The 21,005-nt window shown below is 51.5% G+C and overlaps 11 non-coding genes and 1 pseudogene across 11 annotated transcripts; all 12 read right to left on the reverse strand.

Annotated features, from left to right (window-relative positions):
- Window positions 1–1,567: 1,567 nt before the first annotated feature.
- On the reverse strand, window positions 1,568–1,686 carry LOC140469994 (5S ribosomal RNA). Its single transcript, XR_011956292.1, has one exon. It is a non-coding gene; the product is annotated as a 5S ribosomal RNA (ribosomal RNA).
- A 1,531-nt stretch (window positions 1,687–3,217) lies between these two features.
- Window positions 3,218–3,336, reverse strand: LOC140467389 (5S ribosomal RNA). Its single transcript, XR_011955442.1, has one exon. It is a non-coding gene; the product is annotated as a 5S ribosomal RNA (ribosomal RNA).
- A 1,531-nt stretch (window positions 3,337–4,867) lies between these two features.
- On the reverse strand, window positions 4,868–4,986 carry LOC140467255 (5S ribosomal RNA). The gene has a single exon (XR_011955372.1). It is a non-coding gene; the product is annotated as a 5S ribosomal RNA (ribosomal RNA).
- A 1,531-nt stretch (window positions 4,987–6,517) lies between these two features.
- On the reverse strand, window positions 6,518–6,636 carry LOC140475689 (5S ribosomal RNA). Its single transcript, XR_011960182.1, has one exon. It is a non-coding gene; the product is annotated as a 5S ribosomal RNA (ribosomal RNA).
- Window positions 6,637–8,171: 1,535 nt separating this feature from the next.
- LOC140467248 (5S ribosomal RNA) lies at window positions 8,172–8,290 on the reverse strand. The gene has a single exon (XR_011955370.1). It is a non-coding gene; the product is annotated as a 5S ribosomal RNA (ribosomal RNA).
- A 1,535-nt stretch (window positions 8,291–9,825) lies between these two features.
- On the reverse strand, window positions 9,826–9,944 carry LOC140474331 (5S ribosomal RNA). The gene has a single exon (XR_011959030.1). It is a non-coding gene; the product is annotated as a 5S ribosomal RNA (ribosomal RNA).
- Window positions 9,945–11,475: 1,531 nt separating this feature from the next.
- On the reverse strand, window positions 11,476–11,594 carry LOC140469260 (5S ribosomal RNA). Its single transcript, XR_011956042.1, has one exon. It is a non-coding gene; the product is annotated as a 5S ribosomal RNA (ribosomal RNA).
- Window positions 11,595–13,125: 1,531 nt separating this feature from the next.
- On the reverse strand, window positions 13,126–13,244 carry LOC140474342 (5S ribosomal RNA). The gene has a single exon (XR_011959039.1). It is a non-coding gene; the product is annotated as a 5S ribosomal RNA (ribosomal RNA).
- Window positions 13,245–14,775: 1,531 nt separating this feature from the next.
- LOC140469597 (5S ribosomal RNA) lies at window positions 14,776–14,894 on the reverse strand. Its single transcript, XR_011956169.1, has one exon. It is a non-coding gene; the product is annotated as a 5S ribosomal RNA (ribosomal RNA).
- Window positions 14,895–16,425: 1,531 nt separating this feature from the next.
- LOC140475761 (5S ribosomal RNA) lies at window positions 16,426–16,544 on the reverse strand. Its single transcript, XR_011960251.1, has one exon. It is a non-coding gene; the product is annotated as a 5S ribosomal RNA (ribosomal RNA).
- A 1,530-nt stretch (window positions 16,545–18,074) lies between these two features.
- On the reverse strand, window positions 18,075–18,193 carry LOC140469264 (5S ribosomal RNA). The gene has a single exon (XR_011956045.1). It is a non-coding gene; the product is annotated as a 5S ribosomal RNA (ribosomal RNA).
- Window positions 18,194–19,724: 1,531 nt separating this feature from the next.
- On the reverse strand, window positions 19,725–19,843 carry LOC140471620 (5S ribosomal RNA; annotated as a pseudogene).
- Window positions 19,844–21,005: the final 1,162 nt, after the last annotated feature.

Below are 21,005 nucleotides of genomic sequence, written 5' to 3' on the forward strand. Positions count from 1 at the left end.
AAGCAGGTCCCTTTTGTATCTTTCCACTCTCACCCGAAACCTATGCCCTCCAGTTCTGGACTCCCAACCCCACGCAGGACAACTGCAAGCCCAACCCCTGCAGCCTGCATTCTCTCATCCTTCCACACTCGTCCTTTCCTGACTGCCACCCGTAGGCAGCGTGCAGCCACAATTCCTTTCTTTACGTCTTTCTTGCTGATTATGGAAACCTTCCACTCTCCTCCCCTCCCTGGCTCGTGCCTGCAGGAGACTGATGCCAGGCACAGCAGCGGCAAACAAAATCTGCTGCTCAATTGTGTTGCACAACACAAATGCAGAGGGATGACTTGAGCAGCCACTGCTGATGGAAAAGCCGACTGCACCTGGTATTCAAGGGCGGTCGCAAATCCAAATACTAACCGGGCCTGGGTCAACTTATCTTCCGAGATGAGGTGTTTTCAGACTAGTATGGCCGTAGTATGGGTTATGGAGATAAGGCAGGAACAGGATACTGATTAAGGATGATCAGCCATGATGCATGGTCAGATGCATGGCAGATGCACTTTAATGTGGATAAATGGATGCTTATCCACTTTGGTGGCAAGAACAGGAAGGCAGATTACTACCTAAATGGAATCAATTTCGGTCAAGGGACAGTACCGAGAGATCTGGGGGTTCTTGTACACCACTCAATGAAGGTAAGCATGCAGGTACAGCAGGTAGTGAAGAAGGCTAATAGCATGCTGGCCTTCATAACAAGAGGGATCGAGTACAGAAGCAAAGAGGTTCTTCTGCAGGTGTACAGGGCCCTGGTGAGACCACACCTGGAGTACTGTGTGCAGTTCTGGTCTCCAAATTTGAGGAGAGACATTCTGGCTATTGAGGGAGTGCAGCGTAGGTTGACGAGGTCAATTCCTGGAATGGCGGGATTACCTTACACTGAAAGACTGGAGCGACTGGGCTTGTGTACCCTTGAGTTTAGAAGACTGAGAGGGGATCTGGTTGAGACATATAAGATTATCAAAGGATTGGACACTCTGGCGGCAGGAAACGTGAGTGCCGAAACAGAGGACACAGCTTAAAAATACGGGGTAGACCGTTTAGGACAGAGATGAGGTGAAACGTCTTCACCCAGAGAGTGGTGGCTGTGTGGAATGCTCTGCCCCAGAGGGCAGTGGAGGCCCAGTCTCTGGATTCATTGAAGAAAGAGTTGGACAGAGCTCTCAAGGATAGTGGAATCAAGGCTTATGGAGATAAGGCAGGAACAGGATACTGATTAAGGATGATCAGCCATGATCATATTGAATGGTGGTGCAGGCTCCAAGGGCAGAATGGCCAACTCCTGCACCTATTGTCTATTGTCCTCCTTTCCTGACTGCTAGCCGCAGACAGCGTGCAGCCCCAATCCCTTTCTTTCCGTCTTTCTTGCTGATTTTGGCAGCGCTCCGCTCTCCTCCCCTCCCTGTCTCCTGCCTGCAGGAGACTGATGCCAGGCACAGCGGCAGCAAAAATAACCTGTCGCTGCATTGCGTGCGTGGCCCAACACGAGTGCAGAGGGGTGACTTGATCAGCCCCTGCTGGCAGAAAAAGCCTACTGCACCTGGTTTTCCCAGGCGGTCTCCCATCCAAGTACAAACCAGGCCTGAGTCTGCTTAGCTTCCAAGATCAGATGAGATCGGGCGCTTTCAGACTAGTATGGCCGTAGGTGCGGGACCTGGCCTTTTCTCCCCACTTCAAGGCGTGCTGGCCAGCCACATTTTCTTTGCTGCTCTTTCTCTTGATCCCCTTTGTTTTTTTTTTCTCTCTTTTCTCTTTGCTCTTCCTCCTCCGTGCGTGCTTCCCTCCCTCCCTCCCTCCAGCTAGCCCTTGCCCACCAGGCTCCTGTCGTCTCCCACATCCCCACACAGGCCAACTGCAAGACCTCCCCCTGCTTCATAGGGCTGCAGCCTGCATTCTCTCATCCTTCCACACTCCTCCACGCCTCCATTTCGGAATGGCAGGCAGTGACCAGTGGGGTACCGCAGGGATCAGTACTGGGACCGCAGCTTTTTACAATATATGTTCATGATATAGAAGATGCTATTAGCAATAACATTAGCAAATTTGCTGATGATACTGAGCTGGGTGGCAGGGTGAAATGTGATGAGGATGTTAGGAGATTACCGGGTGACCTGGACAAGTTAGGTGAGTGGTCAGATGCATGGCAGATGCACTTTAATGTGGATAAATGGATGCTTATCCACTTTGGTGGCAAGAACAGGAAGGCAGATTACTACCTAAATGGAATCAATTTCGGTCAAGGGACAGTACCGAGAGATCTGGGGGTTCTTGTACACCACTCAATGAAGGTAAGCATGCAGGTACAGCAGGTAGTGAAGAAGGCTAATAGCATGCTGGCCTTCATAACAAGAGGGATCGAGTACAGAAGCAAAGAGGTTCTTCTGCAGGTGTACAGGGCCCTGGTGAGACCACACCTGGAGTACTGTGTGCAGTTCTGGTCTCCAAATTTGAGGAGAGACATTCTGGCTATTGAGGGAGTGCAGCGTAGGTTGACGAGGTCAATTCCTGGAATGGCGGGATTACCTTACACTGAAAGACTGGAGCGAATGGTCTTGTGTACCCTTGAGTTTAGAAGACTGAGAGGGGATCTGGTTGAGACATATAAGATTATCAAAGGATTGGACACTCTGGCGGCAGGAAACGTGAGTGCCGAAACAGAGGACACAGCTTAAAAATACGGGGTAGACCGTTTAGGACAGAGATGAGGAGAAACGTCTTCACCCAGAGAGTGGTGGCCGTGTGGAATGCTCTGCCCCAGAGGGCAGTGGAGGCCCAGTCTCTGGATTCATTGAAGAAAGAGTTGGACAGAGCTCTCAAGGATAGTGGAATCAAGGCTTACGGAGATAAGGCAGGAACAGGATACTGATTAAGGATGATCAGCCATGATCATATTGAATGGTGGTGCAGGCTCCAAGGGCAGAATGGCCAACTCCTGCACCTATTGTCTATTGTCCTCCTTTCCTGACTGCCAGCCGCAGACAGCGTGCAGCCCCAATCCCTTTCTTTCCGTCTTTCTTGCTGATTTTGGCAGCGCTCCGCTCTCCTCCCCTTCCTGTCTCCTGCCTGCAGGAGACTGATGCCAGGCACAGCGGCAGCAAAAATAACCTGTCTCTGCATTGCGTGCGTGGCCCAACACGAGTGCAGAGGGGTGACTTGAGCAGCCCCTGCTGGCGGAAAAAGCCTACTGCACCTGGTTTTCCCAGGCGGTCTCCCATCCAAGTACTAACCAGGCCTGAGTCTGCTTAGCTTCCGAGATCAGACGAGATCAGGCGTTTTCAGACTAGTATGGCCGTAGGCACTGGCCCCTTCCTTTTCTCCCCACTTCAAGGCGTGCTGGCCAGCCACATTTTCTTTGCTGCTCTTTCTCTTGATCCCCTTTGTTTTTTTTTTCTCTCTTTTCTCTTTGCTCTTCCTCCTCCGTGCGTGCTTCCCTCCCTCCCTCCCTCCAGCTAGCCCTTGCCCACCAGGCTCCTGTCGTCTCCCACATCCCCACACAGGCCAACTGCAAGACCTCCCCCTGCTTCATAGGGCTGCAGCCTGCATTCTCTCATCCTTCCACACTCCTCCACGCCTCCATTTCGGAATGGCAGGCAGTGACCAGTGGGGTACCGCAGGGATCAGTACTGGGACTGCAGCTTTTTACAATATATGTTCATGATATAGAAGATGCTATTAGCAATAACATTAGCAAATTTGCTGATGATACTGAGCTGGGTGGCAGGGTGAAATGTGATGAGGATGTTAGGAGATTACCGGGTGACCTGGACAAGTTAGGTGAGTGGTCAGATGCATGGCAGATGCACTTTAATGTGGATAAATGGATGCTTATCCACTTTGGTGGCAAGAACAGGAAGGCAGATTACTACCTAAATGGAATCAATTTCGGTCAAGGGACAGTACCGGGAGATCTGGGGGTTCTTGTACACCACTCAATGAAGGTCAGCATGCAGGTACAGCAGGTAGTGAAGAAGGCTAATAGCATGCTGGCCTTCATAACAAGAGGGATCGAGTACAGAAGCAAAGAGGTTCTTCTGCAGGTGTACAGGGCCCTGGTGAGACCACACCTGGAGTACTGTGTGCAGTTCTGGTCTCCAAATTTGAGGAGAGACATTCTGGCTATTGAGGGAGTGCAGCGTAGGTTGACGAGGTCAATTCCTGGAATGGCGGGATTACCTTACACTGAAAGACTGGAGCGACTGGGCTTGTGTACCCTTGAGTTTAGAAGACTGAGAGGGGATCTGGTTGAGACATATAAGATTATCAAAGGATTGGACACTCTGGCGGCAGGAAACGTGAGTGCCGAAACAGAGGACACAGCTTAAAAATACGGGGTAGACCGTTTAGGACAGAGATGAGGTGAAACGTCTTCACCCAGAGAGTGGTGCCTGTGTGGAATGCTCTGCCCCAGAGGGCAGTGGAGGCCCAGTCTCTGGATTCATTGAAGAAAGAGTTGGACAGAGCTCTCAAGGATAGTGGAATCAAGGCTTATGGAGATAAGGCAGGAACAGGATACTGATTAAGGATGATCAGCCATGATCATATTGAATGGTGGTGCAGGCTCCAAGGGCAGAATGGCCAACTCCTGCACCTATTGTCTATTGTCCTCCTTTCCTGACTGCCAGCCGCAGACAGCGTGCAGCCCCAATCCCTTTCTTTCCGTCTTTCTTGCTGATTTTGGCAGCGCTCCGCTCTCCTCCCCTTCCTGTCTCCTGCCTGCAGGAGACTGATGCCAGGCACAGCGGCAGCAAAAATAACCTGTCGCTGCATTGCGTGCGTGGCCCAACACGAGTGCAGAGGGGTGACTTGAGCAGCCCCTGCTGGCGGAAAAAGCCTACTGCACCTGGTATTCCCAGGCGGTCTCCCATCCAAGTACTAACCAGGCCTGAGTCTGCTTAGCTTCCGAGATCAGACGAGATCAGGCGTTTTCAGACTAGTATGGCCGTAGGCGCTGGCCCCTGCCTTTTCTCCCCACTTCAAGGCGTGCTGGCCAGCCACATTTTCTTTGCTGCTCTTTCTCTTGATCCCCTTTGTTTTTTTTTTCTCTCTTTTCTCTTTGCTCTTCCTCCTCCGTGCGTGCTTCCCTCCCTCCCTCCCTCCAGCTAGCCCTTGCCCACCAGGCTCCTGTCGTCTCCCACATCCCCACACAGGCCAACTGCAAGACCTCCCCCTGCTTCATAGGGCTGCAGCCTGCATTCTCTCATCCTTCCACACTCCTCCACGCCTCCATTTCGGAATGGCAGGCAGTGACCAGTGGGGTACCGCAGGGATCAGTACTGGGACCGCAGCTTTTTACAATATATGTTCATGATATAGAAGATGCTATTAGCAATAACATTAGCAAATTTGCTGATGATACTGAGCTGGGTGGCAGGGTGAAATGTGATGAGGATGTTAGGAGATTACCGGGTGACCTGGACAAGTTAGGTGAGTGGTCAGATGCATGGCAGATGTACTTTAATGTGGATAAATGGATGCTTATCCACTTTGGTGGCAAGAACAGGAAGTCAGATTACTACCTAAATGGAATCAATTTCGGTCAAGGGACAGTACCGAGAGATCTGGGGGTTCTTGTACACCACTCAATGAAGGTAAGCATGCAGGTACAGCAGGTAGTGAAGAAGGCTAATAGCATGCTGGCCTTCATAACAAGAGGGATCGAGTACAGAAGCAAAGAGGTTCTTCTGCAGGTGTACAGGGCCCTGGTGAGACCACACCTGGAGTACTGTGTGCAGTTCTGGTCTCCAAATTTGAGGAGAGACATTCTGGCTATTGAGGGAGTGCAGCGTAGGTTGACGAGGTCAATTCCTGGAATGGCGGGATTACCTTACACTGAAAGACTGGAGCGACTGGGCTTGTGTACCCTTGAGTTTAGAAGACTGAGAGGGGATCTGGTTGAGACATATAAGATTATCAAAGGATTGGACACTCTGGCGGCAGGAAACGTGAGTGCCGAAACAGAGGACACAGCTTAAAAATACGGGGTAGACCGTTTAGGACAGAGATGAGGTGAAACGTCTTCACCCAGAGAGTGGTGGCTGTGTGGAATGCTCTGCCCCAGAGGGCAGTGGAGGCCCAGTCTCTGGATTCATTGAAGAAAGAGTTGGACAGAGCTCTCAAGGATAGTGGAATCAAGGCTTACGGAGATAAGGCAGGAACAGGATACTGATTAAGGATGATCAGCCATGATCATATTGAATGGTGGTGCAGGCTCCAAGGGCAGAATGGCCAACTCCTGCACCTATTGTCTATTGTCCTCCTTTCCTGACTGCCAGCCGCAGACAGCGTGCAGCCCCAATCCCTTTCTTTCCGTCTTTCTTGCTGATTTTGGCAGCGCTCCGCTCTCCTCCCCTTCCTGTCTCCTGCCTGCAGGAGACTGATGCCAGGCACAGCGGCAGCAAAAATAACCTGTCTCTGCATTGCGTGCGTGGCCCAACACGAGTGCAGAGGGGTGACTTGAGCAGCCCCTGCTGGCGGAAAAAGCCTACTGCACCTGGTATTCCCAGGCGGTCTCCCATCCAAGTACTAACCAGGCCTGAGTCTGCTTAGCTTCTGAGATCAGACGAGATCAGGCGTTTTCAGACTAGTATGGCCGTAGGCGCTGGCCCCTTCCTTTTCTCCCCACTTCAAGGCGTGCTGGCCAGCCACATTTTCTTTGCTGCTCTTTCTCTTGATCCCCTTTGTTTTTTTTTTCTCTCTTTTCTCTTTGCTCTTCCTCCTCCGTGCGTGCTTCCCTCCCTCCCTCCCTCCCTCCAGCTAGCCCTTGCCCACCAGGCTCCTGTCGTCTCCCACATCCCCACACAGGCCAACTGCAAGACCTCCCCCTGCTTCATAGGGCTGCAGCCTGCATTCTCTCATCCTTCCACACTCCTCCACGCCTCCATTTCGGAATGGCAGGCAGTGACCAGTGGGGTACCGCAGGGATCAGTACTGGGACTGCAGCTTTTTACAATATATGTTCATGATATAGAAGATGCTATTAGCAATAACATTAGCAAATTTGCTGATGATACTGAGCTGGGTGGCAGGGTGAAATGTGATGAGGATGTTAGGAGATTACCGGGTGACCTGGACAAGTTAGGTGAGTGGTCAGATGCATGGCAGATGCACTTTAATGTGGATAAATGGATGCTTATCCACTTTGGTGGCAAGAACAGGAAGGCAGATTACTACCTAAATGGAATCAATTTCGGTCAAGGGACAGTACCGGGAGATCTGGGGGTTCTTGTACACCACTCAATGAAGGTCAGCATGCAGGTACAGCAGGTAGTGAAGAAGGCTAATAGCATGCTGGCCTTCATAACAAGAGGGATCGAGTACAGAAGCAAAGAGGTTCTTCTGCAGGTGTACAGGGCCCTGGTGAGACCACACCTGGAGTACTGTGTGCAGTTCTGGTCTCCAAATTTGAGGAGAGACATTCTGGCTATTGAGGGAGTGCAGCGTAGGTTGACGAGGTCAATTCCTGGAATGGCGGGATTACCTTACACTGAAAGACTGGAGCGACTGGGCTTGTGTACCCTTGAGTTTAGAAGACTGAGAGGGGATCTGGTTGAGACATATAAGATTATCAAAGGATTGGACACTCTGGCGGCAGGAAACGTGAGTGCCGAAACAGAGGACACAGCTTAAAAATACGGGGTAGACCGTTTAGGACAGAGATGAGGTGAAACGTCTTCACCCAGAGAGTGGTGCCTGTGTGGAATGCTCTGCCCCAGAGGGCAGTGGAGGCCCAGTCTCTGGATTCATTGAAGAAAGAGTTGGACAGAGCTCTCAAGGATAGTGGAATCAAGGCTTATGGAGATAAGGCAGGAACAGGATACTGATTAAGGATGATCAGCCATGATCATATTGAATGGTGGTGCAGGCTCCAAGGGCAGAATGGCCAACTCCTGCACCTATTGTCTATTGTCCTCCTTTCCTGACTGCCAGCCGCAGACAGCGTGCAGCCCCAATCCCTTTCTTTCCGTCTTTCTTGCTGATTTTGGCAGCGCTCCGCTCTCCTCCCCTCCCTGTCTCCTGCCTGCAGGAGACTGATGCCAGGCACAGCGGCAGCAAAAATAACCTGTCGCTGCATTGCGTGCGTGGCCCAACACGAGTGCAGAGGGGTGACTTGAGCAGCCCCTGCTGGCGGAAAAAGCCTACTGCACCTGGTATTCCCAGGCGGTCTCCCATCCAAGTACTAACCAGGCCTGAGTCTGCTTAGCTTCCGAGATCAGACGAGATCGGGTGTTTGCAGACTAGTATGGCCGTAGGCGCTGGCCCCTGCCTTTTCTCCCCACTTCAAGGCGTGCTGGCCAGCCACATTTTCTTTGCTGCTCTTTCTCTTGATCCCCTTTGTTTTTTTTTTCTCACTTTTCTCTTTGCTCTTCCTCCTCCGTGCGTGCTTCCCTCCCTCCCTCCCTCCCTCCAGCTAGCCCTTGCCCACCAGGCTCCTGTCGTCTCCCACATCCCCACACAGGCCAACTGCAAGACCTCCCCCTGCTTCATAGGGCTGCAGCCTGCATTCTCTCATCCTTCCACACTCCTCCACGCCTCCATTTCGGAATGGCAGGCAGTGACCAGTGGGGTACCGCAGGGATCAGTACTGGGACCGCAGCTTTTTACAATATATGTTCATGATATAGAAGATGCTATTAGCAATAACATTAGCAAATTTACTGATGATACTGAGCTGGGTGGCAGGGTGAAATGTGATGAGGATGTTAGGAGATTACCGGGTGACCTGGACAAGTTAGGTGAGTGGTCAGATGCATGGCAGATGCACTTTAATGTGGATAAATGGATGCTTATCCACTTTGGTGGCAAGAACAGGAAGGCAGATTACTACCTAAATGGAATCAATTTCGGTCAAGGGACAGTACCGAGAGATCTGGGGGTTCTTGTACACCACTCAATGAAGGTAAGCATGCAGGTACAGCAGGTAGTGAAGAAGGCTAATAGCATGCTGGCCTTCATAACAAGAGGGATCGAGTACAGAAGCAAAGAGGTTCTTCTGCAGGTGTACAGGGCCCTGGTGAGACCACACCTGGAGTACTGTGTGCAGTTCTGGTCTCCAAATTTGAGGAGAGACATTCTGGCTATTGAGGGAGTGCAGCGTAGGTTGACGAGGTCAATTCCTGGAATGGCGGGATTACCTTACACTGAAAGACTGGAGCGACTGGGCTTGTGTACCCTTGAGTTTAGAAGACTGAGAGGGGATCTGGTTGAGACATATAAGATTATCAAAGGATTGGACACTCTGGCGGCAGGAAACGTGAGTGCCGAAACAGAGGACACAGCTTAAAAATACGGGGTAGACCGTTTAGGACAGAGATGAGGAGAAACGTCTTCACCCAGAGAGTGGTGGCTGTGTGGAATGCTCTGCCCCAGAGGGAAGTGGAGGCCCAGTCTCTGGATTCATTGAAGAAAGAGTTGGACAGAGCTCTCAAGGATAGTGGAATCAAGGCTTATGGAGATAAGGCAGGAACAGGATACTGATTAAGGATGATCAGCCATGATCATATTGAATGGTGGTGCAGGCTCCAAGGGCAGAATGGCCAACTCCTGCACCTATTGTCTATTGTCCTCCTTTCCTGACTGCCAGCCGCAGACAGCGTGCAGCCCCAATCCCTTTCTTTCCGTCTTTCTTGCTGATTTTGGCAGCGCTCCGCTCTCCTCCCCTCCCTGTCTCCTGCCTGCAGGAGACTGATGCCAGGCACAGCGGCAGCAAAAACAACCTGTCGCTGCATTGCGTGCGTGGCCCAACACGAGTGCAGAGGGGTGACTTGAGCAGCCCCTGCTGGCGGAAAAAGCCTACTGCACCTGGTATTCCCAGGCGGTCTCCCATCCAAGTACTAACCAGGCCTGAGTCTGCTTAGCTTCCGAGATCAGACGAGATCGGGCGTTTTCAGACTAGTATGGCCGTAGGCGCTGGCCCCTGCCTTTTCTCCCCACTTCAAGGCGTGCTGGCCAGCCACATTTTCTTTGCTGCTCTTTCTCTTGATCCCCTTTGTTTTTTTTTTCTCTCTTTTCTCTTTGCTCTTCCTCCTCCGTGCGTGCTTCCCTCCCTCCCTCCCTCCAGCTAGCCCTTGCCCACCAGGCTCCTGTCGTCTCCCACATCCCCACACAGGCCAACTGCAAGACCTCCCCCTGCTTCATAGGGCTGCAGCCTGCATTCTCTCATCCTTCCACACTCCTCCACGCCTCCATTTCGGAATGGCAGGCAGTGACCAGTGGGGTACCGCAGGGATCAGTACTGGGACCGCAGCTTTTTACAATATATGTTCATGATATAGAAGATGCTATTAGCAATAACATTAGCAAATTTGCTGATGATACTGAGCTGGGTGGCAGGGTGAAATGTGATGAGGATGTTAGGAGATTACCGGGTGACCTGGACAAGTTAGGTGAGTGGTCAGATGCATGGCAGATGCACTTTAATGTGGATAAATGGATGCTTATCCACTTTGGTAGCAAGAACAGGAAGGCAGATTACTACCTAAATGGAATCAATTTCGGTCAAGGGACAGTACCGAGAGATCTGGGGGTTCTTGTACACCACTCAATGAAGGTAAGCATGCAGGTACAGCAGGTAGTGAAGAAGGCTAATAGCATGCTGGCCTTCATAACAAGAGGGATCGAGTACAGAAGCAAAGAGGTTCTTCTGCAGGTGTACAGGGCCCTGGTGAGACCACACCTGGAGTACTGTGTGCAGTTCTGGTCTCCAAATTTGAGGAGAGACATTCTGGCTATTGAGGGAGTGCAGCGTAGGTTGACGAGGTCAATTCCTGGAATGGCGGGATTACCTTACACTGAAAGACTGGAGCGACTGGGCTTGTGTACCCTTGAGTTTAGAAGACTGAGAGGGGATCTGGTTGAGACATATAAGATTATCAAAGGATTGGACACTCTGGCGGCAGGAAACGTGAGTGCCGAAACAGAGGACACAGCTTAAAAATACGGGGTAGACCGTTTAGGACAGAGATGAGGAGAAACGTCTTCACCCAGAGAGTGGTGGCTGTGTGGAATGCTCTGCCCCAGAGGGCAGTGGAGGCCCAGTCTCTGGATTCATTGAAGAAAGAGTTGGACAGAGCTCTCAAGGATAGTGGAATCAAGGCTTATGGAGATAAGGCAGGAACAGGATACTGATTAAGGATGATCAGCCATGATCATATTGAATGGTGGTGCAGGCTCCAAGGGCAGAATGGCCAACTCCTGCACCTATTGTCTATTGTCCTCCTTTCCTGACTGCCAGCCGCAGACAGCGTGCAGCCCCAATCCCTTTCTTTCCGTCTTTCTTGCTGATTTTGGCAGCGCTCCGCTCTCCTCCCCTCCCTGTCTCCTGCCTGCAGGAGACTGATGCCAGGCACAGCGGCAGCAAAAATAACCTGTCGCTGCATTGCGTGCGTGGCCCAACACGAGTGCAGAGGGGTGACTTGAGCAGCCCCTGCTGGCGGAAAAAGCCTACTGCACCTGGTATTCCCAGGCGGTCTCCCATCCAAGTACTAACCAGGCCTGAGTCTGCTTAGCTTCCGAGATCAGACGAGATCGGGCGTTTTCAGACTAGTATGGCCTTAGGCGCTGGCCCCTGCCTTTTCTCCCCACTTCAAGGCGTGCTGGCCAGCCACATTTTCTTTGCTGCTCTTTCTCTTGATCCCCTTTGTTTTTTTTTTCTCTCTTTTCTCTTTGCTCTTCCTCCTCCGTGCGTGCTTCCCTCCCTCCCTCCCTCCAGCTAGCCCTTGCCCACCAGGCTCCTGTCGTCTCCCACATCCCCACACAGGCCAACTGCAAGACCTCCCCCTGCTTCATAGGGCTGCAGCCTGCATTCTCTCATCCTTCCACACTCCTCCACGCCTCCATTTCGGAATGGCAGGCAGTGACCAGTGGGGTACCGCAGGGATCAGTACTGGGACCGCAGCTTTTTACAATATATGTTCATGATATAGAAGATGCTATTAGCAATAACATTAGCAAATTTACTGATGATACTGAGCTGGGTGGCAGGGTGAAATGTGATGAGGATGTTAGGAGATTACCGGGTGACCTGGACAAGTTAGGTGAGTGGTCAGATGCATGGCAGATGCACTTTAATGTGGATAAATGGATGCTTATCCACTTTGGTGGCAAGAACAGGAAGGCAGATTACTACCTAAATGGAATCAATTTCGGTCAAGGGACAGTACCGAGAGATCTGGGGGTTCTTGTACACCACTCAATGAAGGTCAGCATGCAGGTACAGCAGGTAGTGAAGAAGGCTAATAGCATGCTGGCCTTCATAACAAGAGGGATCGAGTACAGAAGCAAAGAGGTTCTTCTGCAGGTGTACAGGGCCCTGGTGAGACCACACCTGGAGTACTGTGTGCAGTTCTGGTCTCCAAATTTGAGGAGAGACATTCTGGCTATTGAGGGAGTGCAGCGTAGGTTGACGAGGTCAATTCCTGGAATGGCGGGATTACCTTACACTGAAAGACTGGAGCGACTGGGCTTGTGTACCCTTGAGTTTAGAAGACTGAGAGGGGATCTGGTTGAGACATATAAGATTATCAAAGGATTGGACACTCTGGCGGCAGGAAACGTGAGTGCCGAAACAGAGGACACAGCTTAAAAATACGGGGTAGACCGTTTAGGACAGAGATGAGGAGAAACGTCTTCACCCAGAGAGTGGTGGCTGTGTGGAATGCTCTGCCCCAGAGGGCAGTGGAGGCCCAGTCTCTGGATTCATTGAAGAAAGAGTTGGACAGAGCTCTCAAGGATAGTGGAATCAAGGCTTATGGAGATAAGGCAGGAACAGGATACTGATTAAGGATGATCAGCCATGATCATATTGAATGGTGGTGCAGGCTCCAAGGGCAGAATGGCCAACTCCTGCACCTATTGTCTATTGTCCTCCTTTCCTGACTGCCAGCCGCAGACAGCGTGCAGCCCCAATCCCTTTCTTTCCGTCTTTCTTGCTGATTTTGGCAGCGCTCCGCTCTCCTCCCCTCCCTGTCTCCTGCCTGCAGGAGACTGATGCCAGGCACAGCGGCAGCAAAAACAACCTGTCGCTGCATTGCGTGCGTGGCCCAACACGAGTGCAGAGGGGTGACTTGAGCAGCCCCTGCTGGCGGAAAAAGCCTACTGCACCTGGTATTCCCAGGCGGTCTCCCATCCAAGTACTAACCAGGCCTGAGTCTGCTTAGCTTCCGAGATCAGACGAGATCGGGCGTTTTCAGACTAGTATGGCCGTAGGCGCTGGCCCCTGCCTTTTCTCCCCACTTCAAGGCGTGCTGGCCAGCCACATTTTCTTTGCTGCTCTTTCTCTTGATCCCCTTTGTTTTTTTTTTCTCTCTTTTCTCTTTGCTCTTCCTCCTCCGTGCGTGCTTCCCTCCCTCCCTCCCTCCAGCTAGCCCTTGCCCACCAGGCTCCTGTCGTCTCCCACATCCCCACACAGGCCAACTGCAAGACCTCCCCCTGCTTCATAGGGCTGCAGCCTGCATTCTCTCATCCTTCCACACTCCTCCACGCCTCCATTTCGGAATGGCAGGCAGTGACCAGTGGGGTACCGCAGGGATCAGTACTGGGACCGCAGCTTTTTACAATATATGTTCATGATATAGAAGATGCTATTAGCAATAACATTAGCAAATTTGCTGATGATACTGAGCTGGGTGGCAGGGTGAAATGTGATGAGGATGTTAGGAGATTACCGGGTGACCTGGACAAGTTAGGTGAGTGGTCAGATGCATGGCAGATGCACTTTAATGTGGATAAATGGATGCTTATCCACTTTGGTAGCAAGAACAGGAAGGCAGATTACTACCTAAATGGAATCAATTTCGGTCAAGGGACAGTACCGAGAGATCTGGGGGTTCTTGTACACCACTCAATGAAGGTAAGCATGCAGGTACAGCAGGTAGTGAAGAAGGCTAATAGCATGCTGGCCTTCATAACAAGAGGGATCGAGTACAGAAGCAAAGAGGTTCTTCTGCAGGTGTACAGGGCCCTGGTGAGACCACACCTGGAGTACTGTGTGCAGTTCTGGTCTCCAAATTTGAGGAGAGACATTCTGGCTATTGAGGGAGTGCAGCGTAGGTTGACGAGGTCAATTCCTGGAATGGCGGGATTACCTTACACTGAAAGACTGGAGCGACTGGGCTTGTGTACCCTTGAGTTTAGAAGACTGAGAGGGGATCTGGTTGAGACATATAAGATTATCAAAGGATTGGACACTCTGGCGGCAGGAAACGTGAGTGCCGAAACAGAGGACACAGCTTAAAAATACGGGGTAGACCGTTTAGGACAGAGATGAGGAGAAACGTCTTCACCCAGAGAGTGGTGGCTGTGTGGAATGCTCTGCCCCAGAGGGCAGTGGAGGCCCAGTCTCTGGATTCATTGAAGAAAGAGTTGGACAGAGCTCTCAAGGATAGTGGAATCAAGGCTTATGGAGATAAGGCAGGAACAGGATACTGATTAAGGATGATCAGCCATGATCATATTGAATGGTGGTGCAGGCTCCAAGGGCAGAATGGCCAACTCCTGCACCTATTGTCTATTGTCCTCCTTTCCTGACTGCCAGCCGCAGACAGCGTGCAGCCCCAATCCCTTTCTTTCCGTCTTTCTTGCTGATTTTGGCAGCGCTCCGCTCTCCTCCCCTCCCTCTCTCCTGCCTGCAGGAGACTGATGCCAGGCACAGCGGCAGCAAAAATAACCTGTCGCTGCATTGCGTGCGTGGCCCAACACGAGTGCAGAGGGGTGACTTGAGCAGCCCCTGCTGGCGGAAAAAGCCTACTGCACCTGGTATTCCCAGGCGGTCTCCCATCCAAATACTAACCAGACCTGAGTCTGCTTAGCTTCCGAGATCAGACGAGATCGGGCGTTTTCAGACTAGTATGGCCGTAGGCGCTGGCCCCTGCCTTTTCTCCCCACTTCAAGGCGTGCTGGCCAGCCACATTTTCTTTGCTGCTCTTTCTCTTGATCCCCTTTGTTTTTTTTTTCTCACTTTTCTCTTTGCTCTTCCTCCTCCGTGCGTGCTTCCCTCCCTCCCTCCCTCCAGCTAGCCCTTGCCCACCAGGCTCCTGTCGTCTCCCACATCCCCACACAGGCCAACTGCAAGACCTCCCCCTGCTTCATAGGGCTGCAGCCTGCATTCTCTCATCCTTCCACACTCCTCCACGCCTCCATTTCGGAATGGCAGGCAGTGACCAGTGGGGTACCGCAGGGATCAGTACTGGGACCGCAGCTTTTTACAATATATGTTCATGATATAGAAGATGCTATTAGCAATAACATTAGCAAATTTGCTGATGATACTGAGCTGGGTGGCAGGGTGAAATGTGATGAAGATGTTAGGAGATTACCGGGTGACCTGGACAAGTTAGGTGAGTGGTCAGATGCATGGCAGATGCACTTTAATGTGGATAAATGGATGCTTATCCACTTTGGTGGCAAGAACAGGAAGGCAGATTACTACCTAAATGGAATCAATTTCGGTCAAGGGACAGTACCGAGAGATCTGGGGGTTCTTGTACACCACTCAATGAAGGTCAGCATGCAGGTACAGCAGGTAGTGAAGAAGGCTAATAGCATGCTGGCCTTCATAACAAGAGGGATCGAGTACAGAAGCAAAGAGGTTCTTCTGCAGGTGTACAGGGCCCTGGTGAGACCACACCTGGAGTACTGTGTGCAGTTCTGGTCTCCAAATTTGAGGAGAGACATTCTGGCTATTGAGGGAGTGCAGCGTAGGTTGACGAGGTCAATTCCTGGAATGGCGGGATTACCTTACACTGAAAGACTGGAGCGACTGGGCTTGTGTACCCTTGAGTTTAGAAGACTGAGAGGGGATCTGGTTGAGACATATAAGATTATCAAAGGATTGGACACTCTGGCGGCAGGAAACGTGAGTGCCGAAACAGAGGACACAGCTTAAAAATACGGGGTAGACCGTTTAGGACAGAGATGAGGAGAAACGTCTTCACCCAGAGAGTGGTGGCTGTGTGGAATGCTCTGCCCCAGAGGGCAGTGGAGGCCCAGTCTCTGGATTCATTGAAGAAAGAGTTGGACAGAGCTCTCAAGGATAGTGGAATCAAGGCTTATGGAGATAAGGCAGGAACAGGATACTGATTAAGGATGATCAGCCATGATCATATTGAATGGTGGTGCAGGCTCCAAGGGCAGAATGGCCAACTCCTGCACCTATTGTCTATTGTCCTCCTTTCCTGACTGCCAGCCGCAGACAGCGTGCAGCCCCAATCCCTTTCTTTCCGTCTTTCTTGCTGATTTTGGCAGCGCTCCGCTCTCCTCCCCTCCCTCTCTCCTGCCTGCAGGAGACTGATGCCAGGCACAGCGGCAGCAAAAATAACCTGTCGCTGCATTGCGTGCGTGGCCCAACACGAGTGCAGAGGGGTGACTTGAGCAGCCCCTGCTGGCGGAAAAAGCCTACTGCACCTGGTATTCCCAGGCGGTCTCCCATCCAAGTACTAACCAGGCCTGAGTCTGCTTAGCTTCCGAGATCAGACGAGATCGGGCGTTTTCAGACTAGTATGGCCATAGGCGCTGCCCCCTGCCTTTTCTCCCCACTTCAAGGCGTGCTGGCCAGCCACATTTTCTTTGCTGCTCTTTCTCTTGATCCCCTTTGTTTTTTTTTCTCTCTTTTCTCTTTGCTCTTCCTCCTCCGTGCGTGCTTCCCTCCCTCCCTCCCTCCAGCTAGCCCTTGCCCACCAGGCTCCTGTCGTCTCCCACATCCCCACACAGGCCAACTGCAAGACCTCCCCCTGCTTCATAGGGCTGCAGCCTGCATTCTCTCATCCTTCCACACTCCTCCACGCCTCCATTTCGGAATGGCAGGCAGTGACCAGTGGGGTACCGCAGGGATCAGTACTGGGACCGCAGCTTTTTACAATATATGTTCATGATATAGAAGATGCTATTAGCAATAACATTAGCAAATTTACTGATGATACTGAGCTGGGTGGCAGGGTGAAATGTGATGAGGATGTTAGGAGATTACCGGGTGACCTGGACAAGTTAGGTGAGTGGTCAGATGCATGGCAGATGCACTTTAATGTGGATAAATGGATGCTTATCCACTTTGGTGGCAAGAACAGGAAGGCAGATTACTACCTAAATGGAATCAATTTCGGTCAAGGGACAGTACCGAGAGATCTGGGGGTTCTTGTACACCACTCAATGAAGGTAAGCATGCAGGTACAGCAGGTAGTGAAGAAGGCTAATAGCATGCTGGCCTTCATAACAAGAGGGATCGAGTACAGAAGCAAAGAGGTTCTTCTGCAGGTGTACAGGGCCCTAGTGAGACCACACCTGGAGTACTGTGTGCAGTTCTGGTCTCCAAATTTGAGGAGAGACATTCTGGCTATTGAGGGAGTGCAGCGTAGGTTGACGAGGTCAATTCCTGGAATGGCGGGATTACCTTACACTGAAAGACTGGAGCGACTGGGCTTGTGTACCCTTGAGTTTAGAAGACTGAGAGGGGATCTGGTTGAGACATATAAGATTATCAAAGGATTGGACACTCTGGCGGCAGGAAACGTGAGTGCCGAAACAGAGGACACAGCTTAAAAATACGGGGTAGACCGTTTAGGACAGAGATGAGGAGAAACGTCTTCACCCAGAGAGTGGTGGCTGTGTGGAATGCTCTGCCCCAGAGGGCAGTGGAGGCCCAGTCTCTGGATTCATTGAAGAAAGAGTTGGACAGAGCTCTCAAGGATAGTGGAATCAAGGCTTATGGAGATAAGGCAGGAACAGGATACTGATTAAGGATGATCAGCCATGATCATATTGAATGGTGGTGCAGGCTCCAAGGGCAGAATGGCCAACTCCTGCACCTATTGTCTATTGTCCTCCTTTCCTGACTGCCAGCCGCAGACAGCGTGCAGCCCCAATCCCTTTCTTTCCGTCTTTCTTGCTGATTTTGGCAGCGCTCCGCTCTCCTCCCCTCCCTGTCTCCTGCCTGCAGGAGACTGATGCCAGGCACAGCGGCAGCAAAAATAACCTGTCGCTGCATTGCGTGCGTGGCCCAACACGAGTGCAGAGGGGTGACTTGAGCAGCCCCTGCTGGCGGAAAAAGCCTACTGCACCTGGTATTCCCAGGCGGTCTCCCATCCAAGTACTAACCAGGCCTGAGTCTGCTTAGCTTCCGAGATCAGACGAGATCGGGCGTTTTCAGACTAGTATGGCCTTAGGCGCTGGCCCCTGCCTTTTCTCCCCACTTCAAGGCGTGCTGGCCAGCCACATTTTCTTTGCTGCTCTTTCTCTTGATCCCCTTTGTTTTTTTTTTCTCTCTTTTCTCTTTGCTCTTCCTCCTCCGTGCGTGCTTCCCTCCCTCCCTCCCTCCAGCTAGCCCTTGCCCACCAGGCTCCTGTCGTCTCCCACATCCCCACACAGGCCAACTGCAAGACCTCCCCCTGCTTCATAGGGCTGCAGCCTGCATTCTCTCATCCTTCCACACTCCTCCACGCCTCCATTTCGGAATGGCAGGCAGTGACCAGTGGGGTACCGCAGGGATCAGTACTGGGACCGCAGCTTTTTACAATATATGTTCATGATATAGAAGATGCTATTAGCAATAACATTAGCAAATTTACTGATGATACTGAGCTGGGTGGCAGGGTGAAATGTGATGAGGATGTTAGGAGATTACCGGGTGACCTGGACAAGTTAGGTGAGTGGTCAGATGCATGGCAGATGCACTTTAATGTGGATAAATGGATGCTTATCCACTTTGGTGGCAAGAACAGGAAGGCAGATTACTACCTAAATGGAATCAATTTCGGTCAAGGGACAGTACCGAGAGATCTGGGGGTTCTTGTACACCACTCAATGAAGGTCAGCATGCAGGTACAGCAGGTAGTGAAGAAGGCTAATAGCATGCTGGCCTTCATAACAAGAGGGATCGAGTACAGAAGCAAAGAGGTTCTTCTGCAGGTGTACAGGGCCCTGGTGAGACCACACCTGGAGTACTGTGTGCAGTTCTGGTCTCCAAATTTGAGGAGAGACATTCTGGCTATTGAGGGAGTGCAGCGTAGGTTGACGAGGTCAATTCCTGGAATGGCGGGATTACCTTACACTGAAAGACTGGAGCGACTGGGCTTGTGTACCCTTGAGTTTAGAAGACTGAGAGGGGATCTGGTTGAGACATATAAGATTATCAAAGGATTGGACACTCTGGCGGCAGGAAACGTGAGTGCCGAAACAGAGGACACAGCTTAAAAATACGGGGTAGACCGTTTAGGACAGAGATGAGGAGAAACGTCTTCACCCAGAGAGTGGTGGCTGTGTGGAATGCTCTGCCCCAGAGGGCAGTGGAGGCCCAGTCTCTGGATTCATTGAAGAAAGAGTTGGACAGAGCTCTCAAGGATAGTGGAATCAAGGCTTATGGAGATAAGGCAGGAACAGGATACTGATTAAGGATGATCAGCCATGATCATATTGAATGGTGGTGCAGGCTCCAAGGGCAGAATGGCCAACTCCTGCACCTATTGTCTATTGTCCTCCTTTCCTGACTGCCAGCCGCAGACAGCGTGCAGCCCCAATCCCTTTCTTTCCGTCTTTCTTGCTGATTTTGGCAGCGCTCCGCTCTCCTCCCCTCCCTCTCTCCTGCCTGCAGGAGACTGATGCCAGGCACAGCGGCAGCAAAAATAACCTGTCGCTGCATTGCGTGCGTGGCCCAACACGAGTGCAGAGGGGTGACTTGAGCAGCCCCTGCTGGCGGAAAAAGCCTACTGCACCTGGTATTCCCAGGCTGGATCCCACCCAAGTACTAACCAGGCCTGAGTCTGCTTAGCTTCCGAGATCAGACAAGATCGGGCGTTTTCAGACTAGTATGGCCGTAGGCGCTGGCCCCTGCCTTTTCTCCCCACTTCAAGGCGTGCTGGCCAGCCACATTTTCTTTGCTGCTCTTTCTCTTGATCCCCTTTGTTTTTTTTTTCTCTCTTTTCTCTTTGCTCTTCCTCCTCCGTGCGTGCTTCCCTCCCTCCCTCCCTCCCTCCAGCTAGCCCTTGCCCACCAGGCTCCTGTCGTCTCCCACATCCCCACACAGGCCAACTGCAAGACCTCCCCCTGCTTCATAGGGCTGCAGCCTGCATTCTCTCATCCTTCCACACTCCTCCACGCCTCCATTTCGGAATGGCAGGCAGTGACCAGTGGGGTACCGCAGGGATCAGTACTGGGACCGCAGCTTTTTACAATATATGTTCATGATATAGAAGATGCTATTAGCAATAACATTAGCAAATTTGCTGATGATACTGAGCTGGGTGGCAGGGTGAAATGTGATGAGGATGTTAGGAGATTTCCGGGTGACCTGGACAAGTTAGGTGAGTGGTCAGATGCATGGCAGATGCACTTTAATGTGGATAAATGGATGCTTATCCACTTTGGTGGCAAGAACAGGAAGGCAGATTACTACCTAAATGGAATCAATTTCGGTCAAGGGACAGTACCGAGAGATCTGGGGGTTCTTGTACACCACTCAATGAAGGTTAGCATGCAGGTACAGCAGGTAGTGAAGAAGGCTAATAGCATGCTGGCCTTCATAACAAGAGGGATCGAGTACAGAAGCAAAGAGGTTCTTCTGCAGGTGTACAGGGCCCTGGTGAGACCACACCTGGAGTACTGTGTGCAGTTCTGGTCTCCAAATTTGAGGAGACACATTCTGGCTATTGAGGGAGTGCAGCGTAGGTTGACGAGGTCAATTCCTGGAATGGCGGGATTACCTTACACTGAAAGACTGGAGCGACTGGGCTTGTGTACCCTTGAGTTTAGAAGACTGAGAGGGGATCTGGTTGAGACATATAAGATTATCAAAGGATTGGACATTCTGGCGGCAGGAAACGTGAGTGCCGAAACAGAGGACACAGCTTAAAAATACAGGGTAGACCGTTTAGGACAGAGATGAGGAGAAACGTCTTCACCCAGAGAGTGGTGGCTGTGTGGAATGCTCTGCCCCAGAGGGCAGTGGAGGCCCAGTCTCTGGATTCATTGAAGAAAGAGTTGGA

Source organism: Chiloscyllium punctatum, chromosome 3, assembly GCF_047496795.1.
Source record: "Chiloscyllium punctatum isolate Juve2018m chromosome 3, sChiPun1.3, whole genome shotgun sequence".
Lineage (NCBI taxonomy): Eukaryota > Metazoa > Chordata > Chondrichthyes > Orectolobiformes > Hemiscylliidae > Chiloscyllium > Chiloscyllium punctatum.